This window comes from Pogona vitticeps, chromosome 12, assembly GCF_051106095.1.
Source record: "Pogona vitticeps strain Pit_001003342236 chromosome 12, PviZW2.1, whole genome shotgun sequence".
In the NCBI taxonomy this organism is placed as follows: Eukaryota; Metazoa; Chordata; class Lepidosauria; order Squamata; family Agamidae; genus Pogona; species Pogona vitticeps.
In genome coordinates this window covers 15,394,037-15,409,461 of record NC_135794.1, presented here as the reverse complement: position 1 = coordinate 15,409,461, position 15,425 = coordinate 15,394,037, and the positions used below count along the sequence as shown (strand labels likewise).

At 44.2% G+C, this 15,425-nt stretch overlaps 1 protein-coding gene across 11 annotated transcripts in view; it reads right to left on the bottom strand.

Annotated features, from left to right (window-relative positions):
• Window positions 1-15,425, bottom strand: part of MEGF11 (multiple EGF like domains 11) — a 474,775-nt gene that overhangs the window by 218,006 nt on the left and 241,344 nt on the right. The gene's annotated exons all lie outside the window — the stretch shown is intronic.

Here is a 15,425-nt window from a genome sequence, read left to right as displayed (position 1 = left end):
AGAAAATAATGGACAGCAGTTCTGAACATTCTTCAGCCAATTCCTTCAGTACTCTTGGATGCTGTTCATCTGGCCCTGGAGATGGGAACTCTTTTAAGGTAGTAAGGTATTCCTTGATTTGTTGTTTATCAATCTCCAGCTGCAGGTAGATTAAACTTTGGAAATTCAAAACAAGCTCCACGCATCTGGAGTGTAAAAAACACCAGGTCTGGAAGAACTTACAGTCATGTGTTGTTTACAGGCATATATACAATATAAAAGCGAGATGTGGTGGCGCTGTGGGCTAAACCGCAGAAGCCTGTGCTGCAGGGTCAGAAGACCAAGCAGTCGTAAGATCGAATCCATGCGACGGAGTGAGCGCCTGTCGCTCGTCCCAGCTCCCGACAACCTAGCGGTTCGAAAGCATGCAAATGCAAGTAGATAAATAGGGACCACCTCGGTGGGAAGGTAACAGCATTCCGTGTCTAAGTCCAACTGGCCATGTGACCACGGAAGATTGTCTTTGGACAAAATGCTGGCTCTATGGCTTGGAAACAGGGATGAGCACCGCCCCCTAGAGGCGGACATGACTGGACAAAAATTGTCAAGGGGAACCTTTACCTTTACCTTTTACAATATAAAAGGAACAGGTGAACATAAATTTCCCCTGGATTTTCAAGGTTCATGTCCCACTGCTCACCACAACCTGGAGTCAAGAATGAAAGGGTCCAACAGGGATTTACAGACAATTGATAAACCCATCCTATGATAACAATACTGACACTAACAAGCTTTCAGTTGACTGACTGCCATGGTGAATAGATGATGAGAACAGGCCACCACCCCCCAGATAAAAAATTCAGAAGTCCTGAGTACTGTGTAGTAATGGTAACCATCCTACAAATTAATTCATGGTAAGGGATGGCCCCTTTTAGAAGAAAATTAATGTAAATAAAAGTATTTCTAAAAAGGATACAAGTTTGTACTTTTCCTATTTTAATAATACCCTTTCTAGAATCTCTGAGGTTGGGTCCTGATTGTACCTGAGCAAAAGGAATCAAAAACAAGTGGGCTCAATGAAGCCAATAGTGAGGGTGGGAAATTAAATAGAACACACTGAAGAAAATAGACTTTCTGTTGCTGATTTATTCGCAGCAAGTTCTTGGATGTGATGTACTTAAAAGTCTGCTTCCTGATCCTGTACTCCTATAATCATCTGGATAAAGACTTTAACAATAACATTTATGAGGACAGTAAACAATTACACACTTACTCACTCACACATAGCCTCCTGAAAGTTAAGCTGAGCAGGGATTTCTGAATGGAAACCAAATAAATCAGTCCGATAAACAAGAATATGGTGATGGGAGGGGAGCATCCACTTAGGTGAGGCTGAATTCTTTATTGATGTCTTCAGACATCCCTTTCTCCATAAACATAGCAACAGCTCATTCCGCCCATCTCCCCACTAGAGGCCAATTAAAGCCTAATGGGGCGCTCTCAAAAAAATATCTTCAGTTCAATGCTAATACAGCTGGTATGAGTGTGTACAGGAGGCGAAGGGAGTTCTACAAAAATGACCAGCCCCTGGCAGTGTAACCTCCTGTACTATTAACTGTGCAGGCATTAAGCAGAGCCAGCACAAGATCAACCCTAGTCATTTGAGGAACACCAACTATTCTGAACTCAGTTGCTGCGAGGGATTAGAGCAGAGGTTCCACAAACTGAATTATATCTCCTAGAAGCTGTGGCCATTATCTGTGCTATCTATGACTTCTGGGAGTTTTATCTGGTGCTCCAATTGTGAGGAATCACAAAATACAGTGGTGCCTCGCTTAACGAGGATAATCCGTTCCAGCGAAATCACTGTAGAGCGAAATCCTCGTTAAGCGAAATAAAAAATCCCATTGAAATGCATTAAAACCCAGTTAATGCGTTTCAATGGGCTGAAAAACTCACCATCCAGCAAAGATCCTCCATAGGGGCGGCCATTTTCGGTGCCTGTAAAGCGAGGAATCCATCCAAAAACACAGCGGGGAGCCATTTTACACAATAGGCGGCCATTTTAAAGCTGCCGATCAGCTGTTTTAAAAACATCGTAATGCGGAGAATCAGTTCCCGAAGCAGGGAACCGATCGTCGCAAAGTGGATTTTGCCTATTAAAACATCGTTTTGCGATCGCAAAAGCGATTGCAAAACAGTCATCGTATAATGGTTTCATTGTTTAACGAGGTAATCGTAAAGCGAGGCACCACTGTACCAAGCTTTTGCATGCAGCATGTGTGTATGACTTAGGTTGATAAAGTTGATCCTTTCTTGAGCTTCACCGAGGCAAATATTTACCAGAATTTTATACTTGTAAAGAATTTCTCTTCCCAAAAACTTGCAGGACAAAGGGGGGGGGGGGGGAATATCAGACAAAGTGATTTGCAGTTGGCCCTGACAGGCCTCTCATGTCCCCGTTAATAGAACAGCACATTCCAATTAAGCTGGCTACGGTTATAGCAGATGGCTTTTTACAATGTGAAAAGTCCATAAACCGAGGCCATTTATAGCGACTTCCCTGCTAAAAATTCACATTCTTTTACAAGCAGACTAATGCTTTCCCTCCTCCCCCCGCCCCCGTTGTACTTAGTTCATTCTTTTAAAAAGTGAATTTAATATTTGCAAGGAAGCCTAAGATGGACAGCACTAGAAACTTGGACGCCTATAATAATTCTTATAAGTGGTCCTGGCAGTAAGGAATGGAAATCCTTCACATAATTACACGCTGACATTAAAACACCCATAAGGGAGATAAAAGAGTTCTCTTTCTATAGACTCTTGCGGGGGAGCAAACCCACCCCAACTTATTTACAAGACTGTATTTTTGTATTGTTTCCTTTTGTTGCAGAACGAGACTTCCCAGGTGTTACAGGCGGTACCCAATGCTTCACAGTCTGCAGAAGGAGAAAAGTGTAGAATAAACATGTGGTTCTGGAAATGGAAATCAACCTCACAAGACTTTGTGGCTTGGCTCAGGAGGCACACGGCCAGGGTCTCTTCAGAGCAACCTACAGCTCAGCTCAGTGGCAGAGCACCTGCTTTGCGCTGACAAAACTCTGGCACGATATCCTTGCCATCTTTATTTGCAACAGATCTCGAAATGCAAGCTTGGAAATTCAGCTTGACATCAAGTTCAGTTCAGCATCAGGAAGAGTCATGGGGTAGTGGAGACAAGAGTTTACAGGGTCAAAAGCTGTGACATTTTGAGCTGACCTGTAATATCACAGATCATTTTTGCCCCTCACCTGGGGCGGAAATGGATTTTCCTAAGAACAGTTTATTTTTGTATGCTGTTCCTGTTGCAATGTAAGGCAATTTATTCAACAGGTGATAACAGCCTGAATGAGCAATGCAAAGCCAAGTTTTCTTGCTGCTGCACAAGAGTGCACCAATGATCTTATGCTGGCAGAGCAAATCCACATTCTATAAGGGAATTCTTAAAATGGGGTAGTCCAAACAAAGAACTATAACTTTTAAACTGGACTTCCAATTAGCACCAGATTTGATATTTGTAGCAGACAGTCTGTCCATGTTCTGTGCTAGGCCTAGGGAACTTTGGACAAATTTTTTCAGTTATGATTTTTTTTTAAGTACAACTGTTTTACCCCCTCCCCCCAATTCAAAAATAGATAACCCCAGATTATATAAAATAGTTAAGGGCAGTCTTTAATGAGAATGATTGGGACCAACCAAGTTTCTTTAATTTGGAAAGAATCCAGGCTGCAGTTGCTGAAATATTGATCTTTCAAAAGAGGAAAAATAGTGAATTTTTAAAATCACACTGAGCATGCCTGAAACAGGCTCACCAGCAAGAAATTTGCAAAAAATAGATATATCGTTGCAGCTTTGTGGATGGGGAAGGGACATATCCGGATAGCTTACAACAGTGGGTCCCAACTAGTGGGTCCCCAGATGGTTTTGGACTAAAACTCACAGAAGCCTTCACCACTAGCTGTGCTGATGAGGATTTCTAGAAGTTGTAGTCCAAGAACATTTGGGGACCCAAGGTTGAGAACCACTGGCTTAAGGCAATTAAAGGTCCCTGAACAGAGTCAAAAGACAGATCTTCTTTGAAGAGTACAGAAACCCACCAAGCTTCCTTTAAAGAAAGTAGTAGAGTGACGGTCCTCCAGAAAGGGAAATATTTTGCCCTGTATCTCCAAAGATTTAGCATACAATTTTATAGGCACATTCAAAGTATTTCTGGACTGCAAAAGTACAGAGCAGTTGTGTTCATTTCAGCCCTGAGTACTTTCAGAAAACATTACGTCAGAATTTCTGAGACTAGGTTCCTGACACAAGTTTCCACAGGTTAAATCACCACCACCTCTCGGGCAATTGAACTTTTGAACCTGTCAATTGGGTTCCAGTTGAATTTTTATCATCACCATTATCTTAGAACTGCAAAGCTGGAAGAGAGCCTATGGATCATTGAGTCCAGCCTCTGTCAAGGAAGCTCAGTGTGGAATCAATGTCGCAATCTCTGGCTCCGCAGCCAGATACCAGAACCACTGAGCTATCTAGGAGTTTTAACTCCTTTGTGGCCAAACAGGGACTTGTGCTTGCAACAAGTTTCTGCGTCTGGTTTTAAAACATTTTAAAATATATTTGAGAAAGAATAGATAACAAATATTCAGAAACTCACTAATTAAAGTTGTGAAATTATTGTTGTTGTTGTTGTTGTTGTTTTTTGTTTTGCTTTGTGTATGTGGATGGTGTTATTAGATCAGTGGTTCCAAACCTTGGGTCCCCAGATACTCGTGGACTAAAACTTCCAGAAGCCTTCACCACAAGCTGTGCTGGACAGGATTTCTGGGAGTTGCAGTCTAAATATTGTCTTTCAATTATGTAAGCCACGTTGGGTCATTTTTAAGAAGAAAGGTGGGTAAAAATATCTTAATATAAATAAATAACATCTGGGGACCCAAGGCTGGGACCCACTATATTAGATGTCAACAGAGCTTTGGTGTCTATATCCTGTCATAGTCTCAATCATTCCAGCTTTGTCACTATAAAATTATGTGATCATTAAAAAAAAAAACTCAAGTCACTTTTGGTGTGTGCTGACTATATGAGTTATTGATCTCCAAAACATCATACAATTCATAGCTCTGCTCAGATGCTGCAAACCAAGAACATATGTTAGATTATTTCTTTCTACTGCCAGCCCCAAAATATTGTTTGTTTTTTGTTCACTAAGTTCTGCTCAGGTCTTGCCAATGAACATCTGTGGCTTCCTTTATTGAGACAACATATCTCATGTTAGATCTTCCTGTCTTCCTACTCCCCCCTCCCTTTTTACCCTTAATATTGCTTTTTTCTGGTCAGATCTGTATTATCATATGTGCATGGTAGGATAATCTTTGTTTACTCCTTTGTACTTCTAGTGAGAATTCAGGCTTGACTTGATGGAGCATCCACTTATCTCTCTTATCTCACTGGAAAACATACCACACAATATGCTTGTAGAGCCTTTGGTTCCATATAGCCTTTCTGCCTCAGGTTGCTGACTCCCAAGCCATGGGCTTGGAAACAGGCAAGATAGCTTTCTAGTTGGCATTCTGTGGAGCAGGCATGAAAATGTAAGTCTACCTGAAAGATTAGCCGGCTGTGATTGTTTGTCTATTGTATGTGTTGCACTCATGCACATCTTTGCTTCCCCATTTCATTAAATCCCAAACAGTCCTTCAAAATATTTTGGAACGGAAGGGAATTCAACCACATCTCAACTTTTCTTGCTTCCATCCTCACTCAGCAACCACTCAGCAACCACACTATAGTTCATGGGATCATCTTCTGGGAACCGCTAGCAGTGGGTAATTCTACATGAGGGAAGTTTCTGTTGGAATTTCGGTATAGCGTATGTCCACTTCAACTTCCATTTTAAAAGCCCGGATAATTAATTCTTAAGAAACCCTCTGTTTTATGAATAAGGGATACTGTTCTTCCGGTATGTACAATTCCAAACACCAGAAAACGGCTTGATATGGCTGCACAATATCATGCCCGCTTGCCAGCAGGAAAAGGAAGGTCAAGCTGTACATAGCAAAGGGCAACCTGAATGTTACCAACACCAATGTCAGCAGTCAAGATGGTCTACAGCAGTGAAGGTGAACCTTTTTGAGTACCCAAATGGCAACACAAAATCAACTTATTTATTTCAAAGTGACAACACTGCAATTAAAACCTGAATACTGAGGTTTTAGTTTAGAAAAAAAACTGCTCCTGCATTGCAAGGGTTAAATGCTTGTTTTTCCCCCCCCTATGGGCAGTATTAACAAAGAAATACTTAGCAGTCCTCCAATCCCCCATTGGGCTGGACCGCTAATGGTTGCCATTGCACCCCTCCCCAGACCACTGCACCAGCAGAGGGAAGTGCCAAAATCCGGGATCGGAGGACAGGTAAGTGTTTCTCTATGGCGACTTATAGCTCTCGTGCCTACAGAGAGGGCTCTGTGTGCCAACTGTGACACGCGTGCCATAGGTTCGCCATCGCTGGTCTACAGGATACCTACTTCTGCTCACTATCATTCACACTTGTTGAAAAACAGCCCTGATAATTGCTTTGTATTTGGGTGAGATGTGGTTAACTGATGGAAAAGGGAGTTAGTTTCTGGGATTTTGCCCTGACTGGTGTCTTTGTGAATCATGGACACAGAAGAAGAACATCCAACACTCATAAATTGGAAGTTTGCTTTAAGAATTGCTTTTTTTTGTATGTACTAATCCAGCTGTTTGCATTCCTGGACTCTTTTTATGTGGCAGAGAGGCTAGCTGTGGGGACTCTCATGATAACCCCCCCATACTTCTAAATTTACCACTACAACACCGACTGAGAGCTTCTGCCCTTCAACACAGGCCCAGGTGAGATACTACAGTGTCAGGGCAATTTTCTCTATCCCGCCCCCATTATCATAGTTGTTGAAAGCAAAGAACTCTAAACTTTGCATTTGGTTACCCACAGCTCTCTGTTCTTCTCCATTTTCCTTACTGGTTTCATGCACAACCAGAGTGCTCAAAGGGTGCTTTCCTACACTGCTTCAATAGACTCACAGAAACCTGACTTTTACCAGTTCAATATTTTCGGCAAAGCATTACCTGGCAGGTGTTCTCCATGGTTTAAAGTAGAACAGGTTCCCAGAACTAACTGGAGAGGTGCTACTAACTGAACCTGCTACATGTGCTCTATTAACAAGGGTAGAGATGACTCAGAATACTGTCGGCAGTATCAACAGGTCTCAAGACGGAAAGCACCTTATCTCTTGATAGAGTAAGATTCTGCTGACATCACACTTCTCAAAAGTGAAGGCTTGGGAAGTTAAGACATGGGTTTATAACGAGTCTGACCACTGGCCCATTAAGCTCAGCCTTGGCTAGTCTGACGCAGCAGCTCCCCTGGGGTTGATGAGGATCCTTCCTAGATTTACTTGCAGAACCCTAGGATTCAGGTGGGGCTGGTGACTCCGATCATGCAGGGTACTTGAATCACCTCCAGACCTTCGGTTCAACACCTTAGAGATAGTTCTTTTAAAGCTCAGACAACATTCTTAGGCTGCTTCACCTCTGCATAAAATGCCAGCCATATATAGGCTTCTCCCTTCCTGGATACAAATAATTTTTTTTTCTATACCTGCTTTTCTACTTATAGGAATAGTGTGGATACCTCAGTTTAAATGGCAAAATACATAAGCAATAACTTTAGCTGTGAGTAGACTAGGTATATAGAATAGGTCTTTCCATTGAAATGGAACCTCTGATACAGAGTCACCAGGTAGGAAAAGCATCAGGGCCTCGCCTCTGTGCAGAAAGACCCACTGGAGTCATTTGAATATACATGCTGTGGTCACCGTGATGGAAGCATGCATTCCTTAAGCCTGAGTGTTTTTGGCATTCAAGTTTTAAAAAAGCAAAGAGTGAATGAGCTCTAAGCTGAGCTCTTGGAGTGCAAAAAAGGATGTCACCTTGTGTATGCTAGATCGGGAAAGCAAGAATTACCGGCTTTCCTCCTTATCCTCCTCTTTACTCTGTAAAGCTGCTGGCAACAACCCAAGACTGCAGTGCAGAACAAGTGATTCCAGTCAGATCATGTTATGTTGGCAATGCCCACAAGCCTTTATTCATAAATTTGTCTCTACAAATAATAAAGACGGAGAAATTTCTCTCTAGATGTCAGAAGATCTGAGGCACACATATTGCTCACTTTTCCCTAATGAAGGGGTGATCGGGAGTGCCAGCAATAAAATGCCAACTGCACCCTCTATTTTATAACACCTTCCACGTTTTCTAACGAGGGCTTTTAAATTGTATTTTCTTCTCCAAATTCAAATCCACGCAGACTGTGAGGATATGGCAGCCTGACTTTGGCAGAAGTTCTTTAGCCAGCCAAGGCACTTGGCTAAGTGGTTTATGCAATCAAGCTTCATCGGAGGTGATGCCAATACGCCTCTTATTCCAAACCTTATGAATAGGGTTAATTATTGAAGTCATGCATAATTTGGTGCACTATCAAGTTTCTTTGTAAGCGTGCAATAATTTGATGAGGACCAGAACATCTCTCTCTCTCTCTCTCTCTCTCTCTCTCTCTCTCCTTGTATTACACTGCACAACAAACAACCCGCCTGTACTAGGTGCTGCACAGGACCCGCCTACTTTCTTTGTGTTTTTCTCCACCTTTTTTCCACCTCCTTGGTGAGGAGGTCCCAATCCACCCTGTGTACTGTGACAACCCCAGACCTACTGGGATATGCCACACTTTCACTAAGCTGCCACCAACCATTCCCTGTAAGAAGTCACACAGACCAGGGATGGATTTTTAACAAATAAAGGAATAAGGTTTATTTAAATAACACACAGGGAAAAATAAAATGATCAAGTGAATAAGATACAGTAACGTGGCTTAGTCTCAATCATACATACACCAGTTTGGTTCACATAGAACACCTTTAAATAAAGCACAGACCCTGAACCTATCAGTTCTGGCTAACCATACAGACACCTGAACCTATCAGGTTGGTACTGACTGACACACAGTAGTACCCTGTCTGACACACAGACTCCCACACCAGCTTCTTCTTCTCAGCCAGCTTCTTCTCCAGCTCTCCCTTAGCTCTCCTAACTTCTCCACACAAACTCCACATATATATACAGTACAGCCCCTCCTCCTGATGTCCCGCCTTCCACTCCCCATAGGATGGAACTTTCCCTCCAACCCATGACAGACAGGTAACATCAGTGCTGTATGTAACACCTCCCCTCTTTATAAGTTGTTTTGTAGGGGGAAAGCTAAGGTGCTTTTCTCCAAAAAACAACCTGGATCCAAAACATACAAAAACAGTTATATAATAACATACAATACCATACTTACTCTAGGATAAACATATCAATTAGGCATTTAAACATTTACCATTTACAATACATCAAGTTACCTTTATTCATACAGACCAAGCATGTTTAATAAACAAGTACATTTAACCTTTGGTCACCAAAATATATACATAGTCCATGTTTCTTTCGCCGTCTTCATTCTTCGGGTCTTCTTGACAAGGCGTCAGCAACACAGTTCACTGACCCTCTGACCACCTTCACTTCAAAGTCATAGTCTTGCAGGTTTAAAGCCCACCTCATAAGTTTACTATTGTGGGATTTCATTGTCTTTAACCATTGCAGCGGTGAATGGTCAGTGCACAGAACAAAATGTCTTCCCCAGATGTAAGGCTTGGCCTTCTGGATCGCGTAGACTATGGCCAGGCACTCCTTTTCCACGGTTGCCAAATGTCTCTCACCTTTCTGGAGTTTCCTACTCAGGTAGGACACTGGATGCTGGTCACCATTTTCATCCTCCTGGCAAAGAACTGCTCCTACCCCGCTGTTAGACGCATCGGTGTAGATGATGAACTCCCGGTCGAAGTCTGGAGCACGCAGCACTGGATAGTTGATGAGGGCCTCCTTCAACCTCTGGAACGCCTCCTCACAGTCGCTGGTCCACGGGATGCGGTCATCAGTCGTCTTCCGCGTCAGATCGGTCAGCGGAGCCGCAATCTCGCTAAACCTCGGGATGAACTTTCTGTAGTAGCCCACCAACCCAAGAAATGATTTGACTTTTTTCTTGGTGTTGGGTCTAGGCCAATCACGAACTGCTTCTATTTTGGCCTCTAGGGGTTTGATCACTCCTCCCCCTACCATGTGACCCAAGTATTTTATTTCTGGGCTACCCAGCTGCAGTTTGTTCTCTTTGCAGAGCCTAGGCCAAAGCACTTCCTCCCCTGGGTTAAAGTGCCTCTCCCTGCCTTCCTGGTCATCCCAAGCTTTCTTTCTGACCTTTTGAGCTTGCAGGGTCTCTGCTGCTAGCTCCAGGTTTCTCTTTAGGTCGTTCCTTAAAGAGTCTAGGTACGTCACAACATCTTGTGGGTCATCCTGGGTGATCTGCTCCCAATTTTGTTTGATTAAATCAAGGGGCCCTTTCACCCTTCACCCAAACAAGAGTTCAAACGGACTGAACCCGGTACTGGCTTGTGGCACTGATCGATAAGCAAACAAAAGGGATTGCAGCTTTTGGTCCCAATTGTTTGGATTCTCTGCCAAGCAAGCCCTAATCATGCGCATCAGAGTCCCATTGCACTTCTCCGTTAACCCATTACTTTCAGGGTGATAGGCAGTGGTTTCCTTGTGTTTAATTCCACAGATTTGCCATAACCGTTTCATGAGCTTCGATGTAAACGATGCGCCCAAATCTGTGATTATTTCTGAGGCAAATCCCATCCTGGACATATACCCCACCAAGGCATCTGCCACTGTGTTAGTTTCAATGTTAGTCAAGGGTATGGCTTCAGGGTACCTCGTGGCATGGTCCACAATGGTGAGAATGAACCTGTTCCCCCTCTTTGTGGCCTTGGGCAAAGGTCCCACAATATCCACCCCTATACATTTGAACGGAGTGTCAATCACAGGCAAAGGGCACAACTTTGCTTTGGTCCTGTCACGGTTATTCCCCTGCCTCTGACACACATCACATTGTTTACAGAACTCCTTGATCTGTTTCCCTATTTCAGGCCAGTAAAAATTCTGTGTAATTCTCTGTTGTGTTTTGTTCACCCCTAAGTGCGCAGCAAACATGTCAGAGTGCCCCCTTTGTAAGATCATGGGGCGATACTTTTCAGGTACCACCAGCTGACTTCTGATCCCATCTCCCCCTTTTGAGATATTCCTCAGGGTCTCTCTATATAAAATTCCCTTTTTCTGCAGAAATCTCACTGGGGTTTCAGGTGTTAGCTGGGCGTCTGTCACCTGTTCAAAACACTTTTGGAGAGTGGCGTCTGCCTTTTGCTCTTGGCCAAATCTGCTGTCCGTGGTCACGGTTTCCACCACAGTTTCTGAACTCCCTTCTGCTTCCGTCTCGGGCTCATCAGTACCCCCCTGAACTGTCCCCGTGGTGGCTTGTGAACGTGTAATCACTAGCACCCGTTTCACATGTTCAGCCAGGTCATTTCCCACGAGCACGGCTGCTGGCAGAGTCGATGAAATCGCTAGACGCCAAACTCCCCTCCAGCCTTGAAAGCTCACAGGTACCTCAGCTACTGGCAGCGAGATCACCTGTCCCTCAATCCCTGCCACCTTTAGGCTCTCATTCGGGATTATATACTCCCTAGGAATAATATCTGGATGGCACAGGGTCACCTAGGAACAAGTATCCCTTAGCCCCCTATACTGATGGTCAAGTATTCCTACGTCCACCCCTGCGGTTTCAAACAACTGTGAATCTGTTCTCACTAGCAAGCAGTGCTTGACCTCCATAAGAGGACCATTTTCCTCAGCCTGATCAGCAGATGTAACTGTTCCAGATTGAGTAGCCATGGCAACAGGCTCCCTCAGTGACAAGGAGCTTTGCTCTTTCTGGACACAGAACACAGCTTTTGGCTTGGTTCCACTCAAATCATGAGGCACATTTCCTTTTAGCTGCTTTAATTTCTCACACTCTGAGATTAGATGGCCCTTTCCTTGACAGAAATAACATTTTCTGCTGTATTTTGAGTCTTTCTCATCTTGTTTTGGTTTTCCCTCCAAAATCTGAGGTCTTTGTTTCATGTCTGAGGGCTTCCCTTCACCATGGGCCCCTCCCACTTGCTGGTTTTTCCCTGGTCCCTGAGAGTACTTGCTGTAGGTTTCTTTAGGTTTACCTATAGATTTCCCCTCACCTAAGGGCTTTCTTATTTGGTAAATAAAATCTGCGATCTCGGCCGCGTCTGCCACAGATTTCGGTTTCCTTTCCCTCACATGGAACTCTAGTTCCCCATGCAGGACTGAATAAAACTGTTCCAGCGCTATCAGGTCTTTGAGCTGCTGGAAGGTCTCTGTTCCCTCCTGAGATAGCCATTTCTCTAGCAGCCTCACCAGTTGGGCCCCCACTTGGGTAAAAGTCTGCTCTGGTTTCTTGGTGAGTGACCTGAATCTCTGCCTCAGCTGTTCCGCATTTATCCCATGTCTGGCAAACACCAGTTTTTTAAACTCTGCAAAATCTTTTAACAGCTCCTCTGGCATCTCTGCATAGACTTCTGCCAGGCTGCCACTGATTAAAGATCGCATGATGGTCATCTTCTCAGTTTCCCTTACTGAGAAGTCCACAAACGCTCTTTCCACGAGGGAAAAGAACACCTCAGGGCAATCTCCCTTGTGGTATACAGGGAATTTCTTCAGGTCAGTTTTAGACAATTGGCCCACCTCAGAATCTCTATTGTTATTATTGTTCTGGTTCATCATTTCCAATTTTCGTAACTCAAACACCATCCTTTCTTTTTCCAGAGCAATTTTCTCTCTCTCCAATTCCACTTGTCTTTGCCTCTCTCTTTCCTGCATTCTTTCTCTCACTAATCTTTCCTCCATTTCAAATTGCCTCATTCTCAGTTCATGCTGTTGGGCTATGAGCATTTTCCTGAGTTCTGGGTTCTGCTCTCCCGTGCTGTCATCCTGCACTGAGCCAACTTCCTCCTCAGAACCTTGGTCACCCTGGGGGTCTTTCACTTCACCCATTTCTGCCATTTGGCTTCGAGTCAAGGGCATAATCCCCCCCCCCCAGAACAGGCTGCTTTCAAAAGTCAAGCCTCAAAATAAAGCGACCACTTTTTTTTTCTCTTTTGCTTCAGAACCAGCCTTCTATAGATTGCTGCTGTTCTTTCAGCACTAACTTGCAACTGTTGCCAGCCAGAGTCCACCCCCCTCTGCTAGGCCTCTCAGCAGACAGGCTAGATCACTGCTACTTCACTCAGCTTTGCCTCAGCCTTTTCCCGCCAAAACAGGTTGCCTCAGAGCTCCCTAATCTAGTCCCCAATCTGAGGTGGCACGTTCTTCCACTAGCGTACCTCCCCGTGAGGTAAGCCTAGAAGATTACCTACGCGCTCTCAGATTGTCCCTGACTAGACCCCCCTTGCTCTGGGCACACTTGCCAAGGCTTTGCTGGACCACTGGACAACTGGACCAGTCGTATCCCACACGCTGGACACCAATCAATGTGACAACCCCAGACCTACTGGGATATGCCACACTTTCACTAAGCTGCCACCAACCATTCCCTGTAAGAAGTCACACAGACCAGGGATGGATTTTTAACAAATAAAGGAATAAGGTTTATTTAAATAACACACAGGGAAAAATAAAATGATCAAGTGAATAAGATACAGTAACGTGGCTTAGTCTCAATCATACATACACCAGTTTGGTTCACACAGAACACCTTTAAATAAAGCACAGACCCTGAACCTATCAGTTCTGGCTAACCATACAGACACCTGAACCTATCAGGTTGGTACTGACTGACACACAGTAGTACCCTGTCTGACACACAGACTCCCACACCAGCTTCTTCTTCTCAGCCAGCTTCTTCTCCAGCTCTCCCTTAGCTCTCCTAACTTCTCCACACAAACTCCACATATATATACAGTACAGCCCCTCCTCCTGATGTCCCGCCTTCCACTCCCCATAGGATGGAACTTTCCCTCCAACCCATGACAGACAGGTAACATCAGTGCTGTATGTAACATGTACCAACCACCTCTGGCTGTGATGGGGACCTAGTTATTGAGGCTGGTGCAGGCGGGCTAACTTTTTATGGAAGTAGATCCACAGATACTTAACAGATCATCTTTCAGGCCTGCAATGGCTGTGTGTTCATTTTAAATTTCTATACAGACTCATTGTCTCCCCCAAGTGGATTTGAAGGAGGTCTGGCATTAATAGTGATGGGAGACACTGGGACGTACAGGCAAAGTTGTGCAATAGCAACACCGCATTAAAACTAAGTGGCACACTAGCCAACACTCCCCTGCAGGAGCGAATTACCAGGTAAAGCCACTAGGTAAAGGTTCCCCTTGACATTTAGTCCAGTCATGTCCAACTCTACGGCACAGTGCTCATCCCCATTTCCAAGCCATAGAGCCAGTGTTTTTCCGTAGACCGTTTCCATGGTCACGTGGCCAGCGCGACTAGACATGGAACACCATTACCTTCTCACTGAGGTGGTACCTATTTATCTGCTCACATTTACATGCTTTCGAACTGCTAGGTTGGCAGGAGCTGGGACAAGCGATGGGAGCTCACTCTGTTGTGTGGATTCAATTTTATGACAGTTGGTCTTCTGCCCTTGCAGCACAGAGGCTTCTGCGGCTTAACCCGCAGCACCACGACGTCCCTACAATCTGCTAAGCCTTCAAAGTGCTACCTCTGCCATAGGGGGAGGGGAGGGATTCTATTTTAATGGATGGACAGCTGGCAGATTATGCAATCGCCATGGTGACATAATGGCAACTTACCTCCCCTCCATCCTCCGTAACACGAATATGCCACTGAAATGCCAATCTCCCACACCAGCAGAAGGAGGACACCCTATTAATCCAATGGAGGAATAGTGGGAAGGAGGGAAAAATAGGTTTTAAATAAACAAGGGGGAAATGTATATCCCTTTTCACATTTATGAGCAGTAGCAATGGCACCATCTTGTTGGAAAGATGGAAAGCCATTACTGTACGAGGACAAGATCAAACCACAGCTGACTCCAGAAGTAGAAATGTGAATCCTAGAGGATAAAATAGGTGGCTTTGCAATAGTGGTTCTATCACTAATGACATCAAAAAACACACAATTGAAATACAGATGCTTACCCCGTTAAACGACGAAATTGCTTAATTGCTTTTTTGCGATTGCTATAGCGATAGCAAAACGATGTTTCCTATGGGGTTTTTTCATTTAATGATGATTAGGTCCCTGCTTCGTGAACTGATTGTTCACAAGACGACGATTTAAAACAGCTGATCGGCGGTTCGCAAAATGGCTCCCTGCTGTTTTCCGGACCTATTTCCGCATGACAGGGATCGCAAAATGGCCACCCTATGGAGGATTATCGCTGCACGAGCAGG